General features: G+C 34.5%; 2 long non-coding RNA genes across 10 annotated transcripts in view; one reads left to right on the top strand and one right to left on the bottom strand.

The window, feature by feature from the left end:
* Nucleotides 1–18,293, top strand: part of LOC109028982 (uncharacterized) — a 102,299-nt gene that overhangs the window by 56,496 nt on the left and 27,510 nt on the right. For all 7 annotated transcript variants that reach the window (XR_010129394.1, XR_008670063.2, XR_008670062.2 and 4 more), the window contains one exon: nucleotides 11,494–11,698. This is a non-coding gene — a long non-coding RNA (uncharacterized lncRNA). The remainder of the gene's footprint in view (nucleotides 1–11,493; nucleotides 11,699–18,293) is intronic.
* The window catches only part of LOC109028983 (uncharacterized), a 43,437-nt gene continuing 26,110 nt past the window's right edge, over nucleotides 967–18,293 (bottom strand). For all 3 annotated transcript variants that reach the window (XR_002008013.3, XR_002008014.3, XR_008670057.2), the window contains one exon: nucleotides 967–1,385. This is a non-coding gene — a long non-coding RNA (uncharacterized lncRNA). The remainder of the gene's footprint in view (nucleotides 1,386–18,293) is intronic.

The raw sequence follows: 18,293 nt of genomic DNA on the forward strand, positions 1-18,293 counted from the left end.
TTATCCCTCAATGGTCAACTTCTGCATTGTACATTTTCATCACACATTTGGTACTTAGGGTTTAGTACTGTTACTTACAGCTCATGTATAATTCTTCTCTTTGTCTCTGACAGTCCCTTGTACATAATGAACACTGTAAAAATGTGTTGGTTGGTTGACTGAGTGATAATGTAATTAGACTATGAAGGAGCAGGTCAGAGTCTGTATGTCAATCCCAGGAAATCACTTCTTGACATTTGGTGGCTTGTTTTACTCCAGGGAGATTTCAATGCTATCTCTTCAAATTGGATATTGCTTGTTTTGGTGACTACAACAAAAGCTAATGCTTACCATTTGTTCGAGTTTATTAATTGCATATTTGAATCAGTCTACATCAAGTGCGTGACAAATTTTATCCATACCAAAGTTAGAGTTTTAAAATTTTGTTTGAAATTTAATGTTCCACAATCGTATAATTTTTTCCCCAGTAGAGCTATGTTCCCAAAGGCCTAGCTTGCTTAGCTCTTTTAAAGTAGTTCAGCTTTCTTAAAAGAAAATTGTTTAGATGTTCAGAATCAGTTCTTATCAGTAGCTACAACATAACTTTTTTGCGAGATCATTAGAATAAATACAACATTTCTGACCGGCACAGAATCCTAAGTGCCTGTGCTATCTTCTTACTATAGTTAAAGAACCAGGTTATATAATTTGGTTTAGCTTTAAGTATAATGTGGCAATGTGTTCATAAAAATTGAAATACACTTCATGCTACTAAAAATGATAATTTTCTGAGAATGGAAAACAAGACTAGCATGTATTTACCAATGTTATTCAAGATTGTCTCAAGAAAAGCATTATTCATTTGGAAAAAATAATTGATCACAAGGTAGGCACATTGAAATACTGTTTCAAGGAATAGGAAATTTTGCACTATCTACTTCTCTTATTTTGAAAGTTCAAGCGCTTGGTAAAGTCACCTTGGAAAAATGGAGGTGATTTATTAATTTATTGTTTGTCTGGACTGACAATGTCTTGACAAATAAAAAGATATCCATCAGACATATCTATTTCTTTCTCTTAAAGCTAACAATTTAGTACAATAGTGGAACGTCTTTGGCCATCCTGGTCTCCTGTAGGTTTGGCTGTGGAGGAGCAGGTGCGAGCTTCCAAAGTGTCTTTACAAGTGTCGCAGTGGGGCTTCCCTCCCATGCCTCTGCAGGAGACAGCTCATCTGTTTAATCCGTATATTTTAGTCAACCTTTCTTATTATGCAGACAGGGCTCTGAGCCTCAGCTGGATTTTTGACTCTCTGAATGAATTGATGGGGCTCTTTGATCTTAACTGTGTATTGCATCTGTTTCATCCTTCCTCTTAATGCAGTCTTCCATACTCTTTAGTGGGTGCTTCTAAAATAAATTTAAAATTATAATTAATAATTATACAAACAAATAAAAATTGCCATTATAAAACCTAGGCACAAATTCCAGTTTTCATTTTGGCCTTTTATTTTTCTTTTTGGCATGCATGATAAACTTTCTTGAAAAATCCCCCAAACAATTTTTAATTCTCTTGCTTTATAAGGGACTACCAGACTTGAGAGTATTTAATTAGGTTCCTATGAGTGTGTATGTGCTTTGTAGGGCCAGGTTTGCATAAAAAATGGGAACTGCCAATCTTTGCAATTTAGTCAATTTTATGATAGCATAATATCTTTTTAATAGACCATATTGGAGCAAAAGGCATACAACCTACATAGAAAAATCTACCATGGAAACATAAGGATCCTGCTGGGCAGTGTTCCTCTGTTTGATAGGAGTGAGAAAGTCTGAGTTGCAGAGAAAATCAGTTAGAATCAGAATAAATCCATATGGAGAATCCATTCTAGGTCATAGGGTGCTAAAATATAATCTTTCTTGAAACAAGTCTTTAAAATGAAATGTATACATTCTTATGTGAGGTGGGAGTGAAGGAATATTGAGGGAACAGTGAAGGGAGATTGTTTGCTTACCCACCTGTAATCATTTAGAGTTATGATTAATTGAGCCAGAAAGTATCTGCTTTTATATGAGTGACCTTTGATATTCTAATCTGGTATTTTGGAGACTTGTATTAATTATTTTTAACTCTCTATGAATCTTCATTTATCTTTAAGTATACCATGATCTTGTGATGATAACGCAATGTCAAAGCTGTCAGAATAATTTCAGCTGAGCATAAAACTGATGTTTTCTAAGAGCCAAAGCCCTTGAGAGAGTCATGAAAAAGTGTCTCTCCAAGAGGAGGAATATTGTGATAATGACCTTTTAGTTTATTAAACATTTACTTTATCCCAGCATATATATGTATGTATGTATATATAATATACTAATAACCATTTATGAAATATCAGAATACATTTTTTCCTTAGTTACACTGAGATATAAAGTATGTAAAGAATTTAATTTCTAATCATAACTCTATAATACTGCTGTTTTAAAAACATTCAGATAACTTTCTTTCATTCAAAAGTATCTCTCAAGCCCCCGCATAGTACTCAATCCTGAACTGGGGAGATTTTCATCACTATTTTTGTACTTCCCATATGGAATCTGAGAATAACTGTGCAGGAAGGAAATGTGAAAGGTTACTCAATTCTTCTTTAGGCAGAGCCTCTCTGAAACCCCCTAAAGATAATTTTACCCCCCAATATTCAGTTTGTCTATCTCTCCACAAACTGAGATGTGACTTTATTTATTTATTTTCCCAGTTAACACTTCAATTTGAAAGAAAGCATCTAGAAACCAGCCAAGGAAACATAGTTGGTTTCAGTGAGCATTTTATTTAGATTCCCTGACTTTATTTGTTTTAGTTTCTTATCTCACATACTTGATTGCTGTGTTTCTTCTATTAAAGTGAAATGAAAATGTCTACACTCTTAGTCTATGATGATTTTGTGCTACTTGTACTTGTGAAAGTTATGATCTGGCCTCTTTTGCATAAAGTGGATCAACACACACCATTTTATTTCCATGCTTTCTTGTGATTTATAAGTCCCTAAAAGTTCCAACTTTGTTAAAACATGTCTATTTGCTCCACTGATATAACTCCCAGGTAAGTGCATGTTACTATATGAGAATTCATTTAAAAGATGTTAAATTGCTCCATGTGCATTTCCTTGTATTCATCAATTCTGACCTATATTCATTCTTAACTTACTTTCTTATTACTTCCTAATAGTAACTGGGTGAGTAAATTTACCTCCATGATTCTTCCTAAATGTGAAAAGTGATTCTCTTATATTACTCTTCAGAAACAGTAGGAGAGAAAACACATAGGCCGTGTGGGTTGAGATATAGTTTCTAGCTATGAACTGCCATTAAATGCCCTTATGCTCTCTGATCATGCCTTTTGCTTTATGGTCACATGTGGCCTCACTTCTTGACCATCTCCTATACCTATAAAATTTCAGAGACTCAACCTTGGGTTCCAGAAATTGCCCAAGGCCGTGTTACTTTTAAACTCAGAAGTTTGAACAACCCATTAGTGGGTCATGAAATCAACTTAGTAGATCATAACCTAGGTTAAAAAGGTAATAAAAAGATTAGAAATACGAATGCATTTCATGTTAGTAAGGGTATTATTTCATGAATATATTTTATCAAATATATTTCAAGTGTGTGTGTGCTACTTGGTTGTACGGTAAATATTTTCTTACCATAAATTTCAGTCAAAAAAGCCTGAAAAAACAAAACATTGAGTGAGATCATATAGCCTCTAATAAGCTTTTGCGTGGATTATGGGCTTTAGGATTTCGAGGATTATTTTACCATATCCAAATTTGATTATTTTTTCATGGGTTATCCTCCAGAAAATCAAGGGCATTAGCTCACAGCAATAGGCAAATAATAATGGAAACTTAGTAAATGCTTCCAGAATTGTTTGAAGCTAGGCTGTATCAGCTTCCTGAAGGTAAAATATTGTTACTGATTGAACCATTTAGTTTCAGGTCGTATAAGAAAGAGACACGAGCATTTAGTTGCACAAACAAAGCATACAGTTCACAGAAAAAGGATTTTGTTAATACCTTATTTGGTTGTTGGGCCAAGAAGAGTGAATATAAACTATGACTGTATACTTGTGTTATGACAAGAAACGAAATAATAATAATCGCTCTTTTAAAATATCTGAAGATTAAAACCTTTGCCTTTCATTTAAAAACAGCTTTGTAAATGTGACCATTGTTTTTATTACTAATAATATGTGGGGAATAGGGAGAGATTAGTCAAGGGGGACGAAGTTATAGTTAGATAGGAATAAGTTCAAGTGTTCGGTTTGGTTAACAACCTTGTGTTGTATATTTCAAAATAGCTAGAAGAGAGGATTTTGAATGTTCTCACCTCAAAGAAATGACAGAGGTATGAGGTGATGGATATGCTAAATACTAATTTGATTATTATACAATGTATACATGTATTAAAACATCACACTGTACTCCATGATAGTTATTACATGTGAATTAAAACAACAATTAATGATACAATTTTTTTTTCTTGCCTCTGTATCCACCAGAAGTTAGCATAGGGAGGAAATTCTAATTGTGCTACTATCGCACAGCTTGCATCTTATCTCATAACTGAGAAATATTTAAGTGCTGTTCAGCAAGGTAAGCATGAGAAAGAGAAGATAAGAATTCACATAACTGGCCAGGCGCAGTGGCTCATGCCTGTAATCCCAGCACTTTGGGAGGTCGAGGCGGGCGGATCACGAGGTCAGGAGATCCAGACCATCCTGGTTAACACGGTGAAACCCCATCTCTACTAAAAATACAAAAATTAGCCGGGCGTGGTGGTGCGTGCCTGTAGTCCCAGCTACTCGGGAGACTGAAGCGGGAGAATGGCGTGAACCCGGGAGGCGGAGCTTGCAGTGAGCCTAGATGGCGCCACTGCAGACCAGCCTGGGCAACAGAGTGAGACTCCGTCTCAAAAAAAAAAAAAAAAAAAAAAAAATTCACATAACTGTATGGTTGAATATCCATTGTGTTCTTTACAAAGTATGTCATTCTTTCTGTAACATCCGTGGTGGAATATAACCTTAGTATTACACAACCACCATCAGCAGCAGCAGCATTTGAGAGCTTAGCAGAAATGTAGAATGTCGGGCCCCATCTCGGACCTACTGAATCAAAATCTGCATTTTAGCAAGATCTCCAGGTGATATACACGATCATTAAAGTTAGAGAAGTCCTGGTATACAGGATAAGTCTTACCAATTGCTGTATAGACCTATGTTCACTTCATGGATAACATTTGCTCTGGAAAAGAAAAATTAACCAGTAGAGAGAGCCAGCAACTGTTCATACCCTAGAGCTGTGATTGGCCGCCTAATAGTGTCTAAAATTATGATGCTGAGAATGACACTGCTGCTGCTGTGGATAACACCCATTATCAGGTGTTTCCAAGTGTTAGCCATTTTGTCTAATATGTCAACTAATCTGTTTAACTATCATCTACCTCCTGAGTTTTATGCTCTTTTACAGACAAGACAGTTGAGGCAACAGGTTGCCTAGGATCACCACCCCCTTGTAAATACAAGCATTCTGATGGCTAGCCTCAGGTATGCCCAGGGTAGAGTCTGTGACTGGGAGCTGAACTTTTTAAAAGTAAGACAGACTATTTGTTTCAAATAGGAAGAAACTATGACACTTGAAAGCTGCCTATGAAGTTGTCAATTGAAATTTGTTTAGATAATATTTGTAATGAGCAATGTGTTCTCCAGTTTGCATATTTGAAAAGATAAGGAAAGCCTTCTGTTTTAAGCTCATATCACATGTTCAGGCTATCAGATCACAATTTATTATGTATTATGTGCCATGTGGCATCTTAAGCCCCATTAGAGGCCCTTAGCCCTGGGCATTCTACTGGCATCTAAAGGATGCCTTGAGAGTGAGCTGCTTTTCTGAGGACAAATATTTGTACATTTGTAACATGGGGAAAGGACTCCTTACTTGAAATGGCTTTAGAATTGTAGAGAACATAGAAATGCAGTTTGTCTCTTGTGTGCTAAATTAAATCCTTTTAAAGGAAGACATCCTTTGAGAAAGGAGATGCAGGAATACCAACATTTTGATGTTTATTGGGTGACAAAAATCAACTCAATCAACAAATGGTTTTGAAAATAGCATTGAAATGTGAATTGGAAGCAAAAGGTAGTGAGGTCATGTTATGGTGCAGAAAAACAATGCTGTGTGTACTGCTGATCAACTAGGTAGGCATTAGCAGGTGGATCATGGCCACTAGCATGGGAAAGGGAAGAATTTTTATAAATGAACTAGAATAGACTGCATATTCAAGTAGGAATACTGACTTTTTAAAAAAGTTATTACATTTGTTCCTGGTTTAAAAGGAGAGCTACATATATAACATAAATTCATACAACCTCAAAGGATATACTGTGAAGATTAGTTTCTTCTCCTCTTCTGTCCCCAGACCCAAGTTTCCCTACTGACACAACCAGTGTGTGCAGCTCCTTGTATATTTTTCAGAAATATCCTCTAAATATCTCATAAAGAGTTATGAAATACCTTCATAAATAAACAGTATATGAAAAATCCTTGTTAAACAAAAGGATAATATACCAGGGGCCCCTAATCCCCTGGCCACAAACCAGAGCGCAGGTCTCTAACCTGTTAGGAACCAGGCTGCACAGCAGGAAGTGTGTGGCCTGCAAGTGAGAGAAGCTTCATCTGTATTTATAGCCACTCAAAATCACTTGCATTACAACCTGAGCTTCGCCTCCTGTCAGATCAGTGGTGGCATTAGATTCTCATAGCAGTGCGAACCCTGTTGTGAACTGTGCATGCGAGGGATCTGGGTTGTGCACTCCTTATGAGAATCTAATGCCTGATGATCTGTCACTGTCCCCATCACCCTCAGATGGGACCATCTAGTTGCAGGAAAACAAGCTCAGGGCTCCCACTGATTCTACATTATGGTGAGTTGTATAATTATTTCATTATATATTATGATGTAATAATAATAGATATAAAGTGCACAATAAATGTAATGCGCTTGAATTATCCTGAAACCATCCCCCACCCCACTTCTGGTCCATGGAAAAATTATCATCTGTGCAACTGGTCCCTGGTGCCAAAAATGTTGGAGACAGCTATAATATACAATACCCATTGTTCTGCACCATTCTTCTTTTCCTTAAAATGTATCATAGAAATACTTTCATATCGGTACTCCTGCTTATACTTTATTCATTTTAATGGCTCCATGGCATTCTACAGTATGAATATAACATACTTTATTTAACCAGTTACTTTTGGTGACTTTTTAGATTAGTCTCAGTCTTTTGCTGTCATAAATAGTGCTGCAACTATGATCCTTGTCCATGTATTATCAAGCATATGTGACTATATAGATGTCCAGGTCTTCACATTCATAGTCCTGATTTATTTTTACTAAAACTGTCTAAGCAATGGGGAAAAAATAACCAAGCAGCATAGGAGGCAGGGTAATAATAATAATTGAAAATAGTATTTGCTGTGTGGTAAGTAATTTATAAGTATACATTTAATTCTTAAAAATCTAGAGGAAGCTATTTATTACTATTATTATTGTTGTTATTACTGATTTGAGTGAGAAAGCTAGGATATGAATTCACCCAAGATGCTTGTCTTTGGATCCGTTGCTCTTGTTTGCTACACTGTACTGTTTCTTGGTGATTCTGTTGCTACTTTGGCAATGAGAGTGCATTTATTGGATACCTACCATGTGCTAAGCAGATGACATGTGTTAGTCACAGTCTTCATGATAGCCCATGAGATGTTGTTGTTGTTGTTTAACAGATTCTTAGTAAGGTTTACGAACTTGCCCAAAGTCCCAGAGCTAGTAAGCAAGGCGCTAGGAATGGCCTGGAAGCAGGATGTCTGACTCTTGTGACTCATGACAGAGAAGGGAGTTTCAGGTATTGATTCTACATCTAGCAGGCTGGAAGGCAGAAATAAAACTAATATACATATGAGGCTTAATTAAACATATTGAAGTGATAAGAGGGATAGGAAGGGCTGTCACAAGGACCAACGGAAGACAGTTGGTGGGGCACAAAAATAAAAGCATCTGTAGCAGAGAGGAGCCATGTGGATCCAGAATGCACTCTTCTCTATGGAGAATGTTTCCAAATCTAGATTGCTTTGTTCTCACCAACTGCTTCAACCGTTAAAACATTCCACACCTGTACATTGCATGTATACCTTCAACAACCCATTGTCATTAGAATGGCAGCAATTAGAATGGAACATATGGTGCTTGCATGTCCTAGAGAAAGAACAGCCTTAGGTGACTGCTCCGAGTTGGACATTGTGGCCACAGGGAGCAGAAATCAGCAAGTGCCCCGCATTAGAAAATAAAAGTAAGAGTGCTGAGATTCTTCAAGGCAATGCCAATTTCTCCAGGTTAGCTTCTCCTATTTTAATCTCTGTTTCCAGCAGTTCTGCATCTTTGTAGGTATGCCATAAGCAGCCATAAAAAAGGCACAATTGTACAATCTACAGGTCTAGTAAAATTATAAGTCATGTAGGTCTTATAGAAATTATAATTTTAACTGAAGTCCTCCATATCTATTGTTTTATTATTATTGCTGTTACTATTTTATAAATCCATTTTACTATCTAGACCATGTTTCTGCGTTTGGTTTCTTAAGTTTTGAATACTGAGTTTTCCTGTTTCAGAGTACCTCCTTTAATGCAGTGAAGTTCTGGTAATATTTCACAGAAAAAAAATAAAAGGTGTAGCACAAATACGTCAGAATTATTTATATGATGGTTATAATAAAAAATAATAACTAAGATATATAATGAGTTTTCCTGTAGGTCAGAAAATATGCCGAGTTTTATATACATTAACTGGTTTAATATTAAGAACCTGTGAGGTAAGTATTACAATTATTATCGTTGTTCCCATTTTACAGATGGAGTCTTTGATTCTACATTTTGAGATTAACAATTAGAATGGCATTAAAGCAAACTTTTGTAAAAGAAGAAAATACTTTCTAATTCTACAAAACATATTTTCGATTTTAACACTTCTCCATCCAGTCTTTCTTCAAATATACTCAGTAATCAATATATGTACAATTTTGTATTCTGCTTTTTAAATTCAGTATAGTCATAAAAAGTTGGTTTTATCAGTCTTTCTTATTACCATATAATGACTGCCTATGATTAATTGCCAAATTTATTTCTTGATTTCCTCCTTTGGAGACATTGTTTCCATTCTTTCTTATAGATACTATTGCAATGAAAAAACATTGTGTATATAGCATTATTTTATTCTCTGGGAATTTCCTAGGAAACTGTCCCCTCTTCCACTCAAAGAGTAAAGATCTTTCTGACTCATTCTAACTCCCTGAGTCAAAGTCATTTTCATAGGAACAAATAGTGAATATTATTAATGCTTATTTTAAAATCTTAAGAGAAATGTCTACTTTGAACTCTTTAGGAATAAATTCTTTTCAGTATTTTAAAGATATAAGTTTGAATGCATATGTCATTAATATATGGGTAATCCATATAAAGCCTAAAGAGTAAATTTTTGCATCATTTAATTTTAAAAGTAAGTGAGTAGGCTGAGGAGGATGATATATACAAGGTAAGTATTTATTCTTCATCGACATGTATTTCTTGAGAAACGGCTATGTGCCAGGCTGTACAGCAGTTGCCAAGGCTATGATAATGGATGGGATAGAAACAGCTTATTTCCAAATAGGGCATCACTGAAAGTCATATCACAGATTCTTTGTCCTTGACGTTGTGCCACAACACACTCTTGTCCTGATATTTCTGATTTTTTGTTCTTTTGCTTTTATGGAATCTGACTCATTTCTTACTATCAGCCCAAGACACAAAGGATAAAGAGTATCTTACTCTCAGCAAGATATCTATATCTATATAGATATAGATATATAATTTCTAAAAATTTCTGAAATCATATTTTCTCCCTCCCATGCCAGTTCTGGTGGGACTTTAGAAACCTTTTTGTCTTCCCAGGATGAAAACACCTTGCTCTGTAGTTTTAGGAATCCCTAAATCATCTCATCCTCATTTTTATATCTTAGGTTGCATCTAAATACATTTATCAGTTTATCTTTGCAGCACTTTAAGCTAAACAGAGATTTTGGGCCCTCCATGGCAGGAGTGTTCTCATGTAAAAATAAAATGTATTTTAGGATATGTGTCATGAATTATTAATATAGTGCACCACAACTGCAGTTTTCCGAGAGAGAGATAAAACATTTTGTGTTGTGTTTGGCAGCCAAATATACACAATTCTTAGGTAAAATCAACTTCAGAATCACATTTTAACTTTTCCCTAAATTTCCCCATCCCAGAAAGACCTACTAATTTATTGATAAATATAACTTTATTGCTTTATGATATAGAATTCTCTTTCAAATTCTGCTGTGCAAACTTTTTATTTTGTTGATACTCAAACATTTTGGTGGTAATTCTTTGGTAAAAATTGCATCAAGGTAACGGCTTACCATGTAGATCAAGCCCTTTGCTCCTCCATTGGATGCTATGCTCTAAAAAATATTGTTACATCATTTTGTAGGAATGCTTCTACGCATTACCTAATATATATTGAGATTTCAGTAAATTCATGATGCATGTGTTGTGTATATCAATCGATCAATAGATACACACTAATATATGATTTCAGTAGACAGACTTTTTGAAGGAAAAATTTGTATTAAAATGTAATGGTATCTTCCCCCAGCTTAAATTTGTATGTTATTTTTAGCTGACATGCCTAAATTAGTTTTGTAATGTCATTATATGAAAATATGATTTGAACTTTTAGCAAAGATAAGTTTCAGGAATTGGAATTTATAGAGTATTCGTCTTCATGAAAAAGGGATAGATGGAGGTAATTTCATAATGTCAGAATACTGATTCCACAGGTTGAATTGGGCTACCTCGTTGTAAAGCTGGCTCTGCTGGGTAACAGTTGACTCATAGGCATCACCAACATAGCACAGAGGTAGAGAAGAAAATATTAATACAAGGGCATCTGAAAAAGGAGCTGTGATCAATTTTCTAAAACTTTCCTTAAATTTCTAATATCCTGTAGCCTTAACATTGGGATTGCAGTCCTCCCTGTTGCAACTTAGCACATACCCTACTGTCTGAACTCAAAACCCTAGGAACTACTGTCTGAGATCTGAATGTATTCTTGGTTCCAAATCAATCTTGTCACTCCTCGGAAAGCAATGCAAGATAATAAGTAGTATTCACCTGATTGCTTTCCTGCTCCGAGACAGCTGGTGACGCGTGTCTTCCTGATAACCAGGAGTTTCAGATCTAAGGCAGGGATAAAGGGAAACTGGAAGCTCTCGGAATCTAAATGTGACAGTCGATGGCTGAGGAGAGGGTCAGAAGGAATAGAATCTGTGACACGTATGAGAAAGGAACAAAATTTATCTGCTCTGGTTGCAATGATTAGATGTCTCTTTGTCTGGCTTTCCTTGCAGTGGGTGACTGATCGTACCCGCCAGCTGGCTAATGTCATAATTAACAAAGTTGCTACTACATCTGCAAAGTTTAATCGAAAAATTTGCCAGTGATATGATGGCATTGTCACAGAGAACACAAGGGACACGGAGTCGACTTTTGCTCAAGGTGGAACGACAGAGCTGTGTAGGCAAGATGAGAAATTGCGAACTTGTTCGGCCAAAGGTATGTTTCTTTCATAATTCCACATCCTAGGTTTTCTTATTAAGATTTTTGTTTGATGGTTCATGGGTTCTTTTTTTGTTTCTTGACCGAAATGATTCAGAAAAAGATCCGTATGCTTTTCGGGCATTTATAGCATATTCTCTGAAAGCTTTTTTTTTTTTTCCTAAATCTGTAAATTCATAATATAACTAAACAGCTTTTGATGATGAAAATGGAATATAAAGCAATATTTTCTCTGTTGAGTCTAACTAATCTTTATCAGTTTTCAGAATAAGTATTTGGTAACAAATATCAATGGGACATTTATATTGTGTAGCGTTGGATTTATTTTGCTCAACAATGTAAAAGCCGTTGCTCTGCTATTTTCTATTGTGTCAACCTAGTTCTAGGAAAGGAAAAAAAAGCAAAGTGTAGTTATAGAATATGTAGAGGTTCTATTTTCGTTTCAAGACATGCTCAAAGGAAAGCTAAGGTCTTGACTTAAGTCGTACAACATAATTGGGGCTTTTTAAAACAACATTTATAAAGACGACTATCTCTTGAAATTATGTTCTATTTTCCAGGGCCAGTCTGGTCATAGACTATTTACGTGTATTTTCTTTTTACTGTGATTTGCTTTGCTTGATTGAATATTTAAGATTTGAGGAGTTTCCCAAATGATAGTCTTCCTGTATTGCTAATTAATGAGCGTGAATATTGATGAGGAAGGGCATGTGCCTGTGTGTATGTGGCTGTGCACTTAATCTAAGTACAAAGAGGGAGGAAGAGGTCTCAAAAATATGCAGAAGGCAAGTTTGGGTTATTTATGCTGTGTCACACCACCGTTACAATATCAAGGCAATCAATTTGCAATATAATCGGGGACATATATTAAGGTTCTTTCCCTCCATGTTTATCTGGGCCACTATATCATGGCAAAATGCAATAATTTGTCTTTTGCCCATTACTATTGTCTTTTGTGTTAATAGCACTTTTTAAATGTTATGAAATTACATTTTGGAAACAAATTTTGCACAGCATATCTATTTTAATAAGCTCATTTAAACTTTCTCATGGTTTTATTTCTAATCATGGGAGACTAGACATTATCAATATATTCATTTCAAAATTTGACAATCACATTTTATATTCTCAAATAAAAATGAATCATTTTATGGCATTATGAATTTTAAAGCCTTTCAGTGTCTAGATAATTTTAAACACTGTTTATCAAAATTTTGGTGGAAATTTGACTTAACAGATTTCTAGTCTTCACTAAAATTTAATTTCATCAGTAAGAAAAACTGAAAGTGGAGATTTAAATCATTATTTTTTATATTCTGGACACCATGTTTACAGGAGAATGTTTTTCTTTTAATAACTATCTTTTTGTTTCTCTTTTGTTTCCTTAACTTTGATTCCCCACCCCTAGCCCAATGTCTGGCACATAATAGGCATTCAGTAGGTATTTATCAAATGAATGAATCAATGAATCTAAATATTTCCTCTGTTATTCAAAGGTGGTTAACATTTGCTTCCTCCAAATCAGTAAGTTTTGTATGCAGTATACATTGTGAATAGAAATAAGTAGGTGAATAGAAATAAGTAGATGAATAGAAATAAGTAGATGACAATTACAGACAATAGGGAGGATTAAGTTCCTAAAGTCATATATTGTTATTTTAACCTAAACCACCATAATATTTTGTGTAATTGAGATTTGGTATTGTCAGAACTCTGTTGGAGTATTGAAGGTCTATGAGGATTAGAAAGTGCCCAGAAAGTGGTTCACAGCTGATGTCCCGTTTTTGTTTTTTGTTTTTTTTAAACAGGATTATCTCCTGAGATGTGTAGAAATGAACTCTTGTCAGAGTTTCAAAGGAATTAATGTTTTTTGGTAAAATGTGCTAATGTAAAGAGTGAGAAGATTAGTGATATATAATGAAAGCAATGCATTCTTTTGCATGGAAATGGGAATATAATAAATGTCCTGCAGGTGATTGGGGCTGTAGCAATTTTATTGAAGATTAAAGTTTGATTGACCTTTGTTAGGGTGATTAACCCTTCCGAAATTAAAAGCCAGAGCTGAATTATTCTGCTCAATTTAAATGCAAACATCGAGCAGGTCGTATGTCATTCAAATAATAATAATAAAATCTTCCTATTTTAATTTTCATTTTTGCACTTCTGAGTGGTATGCTGCTTTAGAAGGACCATAGCTCTCGCAAAAGCATTCTGGTGGTAGAGAATATAGAATAACGTTACAAATAATTGGGAGCATATAGGAAGAGTCCCAAGCACTACTGCCTGCATTCGAAACATCAAAACCACCATCCCAACAAAAGCAGGGAGCATGAAGCCAATCTCTGTACACTGAAAATGCATGCTCCCAGTAGAAAAACAACCTAGGGATGTCCTGAAGGGGTTAGGAATAAATAACAATGACATCTCTATTCTAGTTCAGTGCCAACCACCGAAATTGCATACCATATCCATGTTAAATCTACATGATGTCTCCTGGAAATGCGTGCTTTTTGGTACAGTTGCTTATGAAGCAGTTTCTAAAAGTTGATTATTTCTGATGTCTGGAATTTCATTCTCCATGATCTCTGGTAGTTTCTGAATATATTCAGTATTTTCATTAAGTTCCAAAATGCTGTAGGAGAAGCTAACTAATTATTTGCAATGCCATTTAATGGTTTAGTTTTATTTTTCTTTGTTAAATTTTCTAAGCCTTGGTGAAAAGTTGTGTATTCACATTTCTTCAAAAAACTGTTTCCATTTTTCATATCATGTTAATTTTGTTTAGTTCTAAGTCAGTGAATATTTTTAGTCTTAGGTCCCACCACATAGTGAATGTGTCTGCCTTTTATGTGTCTGTGAACTATTAAAATGATAATAAAGGTTCTCTTCCTTCCATATGTAATTTATTTCTCTTTTTTCATCAAAGAAGTCACTCTGAATCTGTCAAGGTAGAAAAGTCCAAGGCATTATAGTGTAAAAATTAAGAAGCCTGAGGTGCTATAGTTTATTTTTGCACAAGCTTTTCATGTATTCTTTTAACATCCTTCTGAAAGATAGGCTTCTACTCCAAGCCTGTGAAGAAAGTCAAAGATGAAAAACTTGTGATAGAGTGACTGAGCTTATTCAGCTGGCAAAGTCACTCTGGCATCCTCCAGAGAGCTGGATAATACCTTGAAGCATAGATTAATAATATGTTTAACTAAGATCTGTTTGCTGTAAGGATGATTTCCTAATTCTTAATTGTGGGACAAGTGTTCAACCATAAATTGTAAACAAATACGTTGTTCTGTACCTTGTCTGATAAAGTGTAGATTATCAGCTTTAGCTTCAGTACATTGAGTTGTCAAACTTTAAAAAAATTCAGTTGTTTCATGATACTTGTTTTCTTATCAAAGATAATTTTAACTAAAAGATAAACATGAGCACTAACTTATATCTCTAAAATAAGCAATATTAATTCTTCAGACATAATTTAATTATCTTCTCTAATTTAGATTAATCTTATTTTACCTCTTAACAGAACTAAATGAAAATAATCTTCAGTATTAAAATTTGTTATAAATACAACATTCTCTAAAGCACAAAAAGCTAATGTGCTGAACTACTGATAACATCCTTCTCTACATTGTCATTAATTATTAGCAGTCTTTTTATTAAAGAAAATCATGGGTTTGGAAGGTGAAATTCATATTGTCTCAGTGTAGAAAAAAGTGTTGGTGAAAGAGCAAAGGAAAATAAGATTATACTTTGCTAAATCCCAGATCCAATAATTTATTTTGCTTCAGTGTGCTTCGAAGACATTTTATTTCTTTATGTTGCCTTTGTTTTCTATCAATCGGTTTCCACCTAATCCACCCAGTCCCAGCCCTGACATTTTCTCTTATAGCTGTGAAATAACATTCTTTGCTATGAATAAGCCAAGATTAATCTATTTGATATTTTATAGACTGCATATTTTAGCTGGAGCGTTTCTGTTTAAAAAGCAGACTGTTTTAAAAAGTGACCAATGGTGTTGTTTTATTTGTTGTGCATTGTTTATGAGTCAGCAATTTATTACAGAAATTTAGAGTAGATGTACTATAAGTGATTTTATTCTTCTGGACTAAGGAGAGATAGCAAGTGGCAGACTCAAGGATTTTCTAGGTTTTTTAAAAAAATTATTCATAGTAAAAAAGTAGTCACATATGAATTTTTCAAGATTATCCTCTTTAACAGACAATAATTCTAAAATAAAATTATTTGGTTAATAATGGTCAATGGAATTACTTCTTGTAATTTGTTTAATAAAATCATAAAAAATGCTCTAGAAACAATAAGTGTCCCAATGTTAACTTTCCAACTTAATTAGGAAGATTAGTTTTCTAGGACTAGTTTTCAAGTGAGTTGGAAGGTGACCTAATATAGCGTAGTGGTCTGTGGCCTATTTGATACAATTTACGCTATTCGTATTAAAATTATCATACTATCTCTGTGTATTACTTTGGAATCAGAGAACTTCATAAAAAGATACTTTTAACTCAAATGCCTTCAGCATTAGCATTTCTGGAGCCATCATTGACTAACCTTTATTCAGTTTCAACAAGCCTTTATTAAGCACCTACTATGTTTCAGGTACTCCCCCCAATCCAGTGAGGTGAGCCTATGAGCCATGTTGTATAAACAAGAAACTCACACTCAGATTGGCAAAGGTTTTACCTGAAGTCAGATAGCTAGTCAGTGGCACAGCCTGGTTTAGGAGCTGGTGAAGCCTTTCCTTCACCAAAGCTGTCTTTGGAATAATCATAGCATTCCACTTTGCTAAAACTTGGAGACTATGAGAACAGGATTTTTGCAAGATGAATTTAAACCATTTCCACAGAAAAAGGAATTTACTAAAACTCAGGAACTATGATGAGATAATTAATTCTGTACTGATTCACTCTAGAGGAAGTATGAGAAGAGGGAGTTTAGAGTGCTTTGAGTAATACGCTGGGTCACCCATGCAATGAACATTACTCAGTGGGCTTATTTCATAGACAGAAGACATTTTCCTCTCCAAATATTAATAGTTTAGTTCATTGAAAACCAATCATTAGGCTTTTTAAAAAATTGTCTTTAAAATGCTTGTGCTTACCTTTCTTTTAAAATTCATAAATAATTATGTTTAACAGAATCTTAAAGTCAGAGGCATCTGTCCTACCTCATATGGTTTCTTTGGTGTGAGCAGTTTGACAACCTGTTGATAAATGTGTCTCTGTATTTTATAATTCCTGCTCTTGAAACTGAGTATAAGTCTGTTAGATGTCTATGCTGTCAGGAATTGCCCAATTGTTTATGACAAATGCATTTAAAGGAATATGTGGAAAAAATATTTTTGATAAATATCAAAAAATAAATATAGAAGTACAGTATTGCTGCAATGTGAGGAAAAAACATGCAAAAAAACTTTTTTTCTCCTTTTCTTACTTATGAGAATAAAAGAATTAACTTGAGTTATGCAAAAAGTAAACTTCTGCAAAATTAGACCAGATGGTTCCAAAAATTTGGGATTGACAGATTCATTTTCACTTGGTGATTTCATCAACCTTCTCATTGTTGACACTTTTGGTTTGTAAACTCTCTGAAGTTGACACAGAGAAGTGTGGTCAGTCTAAATCCATCTCTATATTTATCCGCAGGGCCTAGAAGAGATGCTGATATGTGGTAGAGAGTGAGGAAGTGTTTGTCAACTTGTACTGAAAGTGACTATTACCATTAAGATAAAAGTAGGGACACTGAGCCCAGTACTTCATTATAAAGGCCTGGTGTTTACACTAAGAAATAAACCTAAGCTTCAAAGTCTGAAGGAGGAAAAAGAAGTAGAAATTTGTGAGTGTGTATATTATACACAAATAATCTCCATCCTAGATTATTCTTATATCTACTTCAGATGCTTTTTAAAATGATCCAGGTTTCTTTACTTTAGCTTTAACTTATGCCCATAAATCTCCCCTTAGCCAGAACTTGTTGGTCACTAGTTAGCCACTTATTACTTCACAACAATGAAACTAGTTTTTCTGAACCGATTAAAATATTTAATCAAAATGATCAGTTTGGTTTATGTTTGGAGAGAGAGAGAGGAAAAACAACTTAGAGTCTTCATTTTGAAAATGAATGAAAAAGCAACTAAAGGGCATTGTGTAGAATCAGAGAAGTTGAAGAATATTTGCAGGAAAATAAATTGCTATTGTGATTCTAATTACAAATGAAAGTGTTTTGTAGCAGAGAAAATTAAAGTGTGTAATAAAATGAGACATACTGAGAGAATCTTCCCTAAGAGATGCTAGACAAGATGGAAGATCGTTTGACCAAAATCCTTTCTAATTATATAAATACTTTAGAATTCATTAACCATTTGAGTCCTGCTTGATGATTAAACCCTTAGGCAGATGTGAATCAACTTTACTATGTGGAAACATTGAGGAAAACATTTATAAAAAATATGATCCAATTTCTGAAAATACAGGCCAATTAAAGACTGAGATTTAATTTAGGAATTTTACTCTGTCTGCATGATGTATATATTAATGACGATTTCTCTTGTCTCATTCTTTATCTTCACGAGCAAAAGGAG

The sequence above is a fragment of the Gorilla gorilla genome, chromosome 10 (assembly GCF_029281585.2).
Source record: "Gorilla gorilla gorilla isolate KB3781 chromosome 10, NHGRI_mGorGor1-v2.1_pri, whole genome shotgun sequence".
Classification (NCBI taxonomy): Eukaryota; Metazoa; Chordata; class Mammalia; order Primates; family Hominidae; genus Gorilla; species Gorilla gorilla.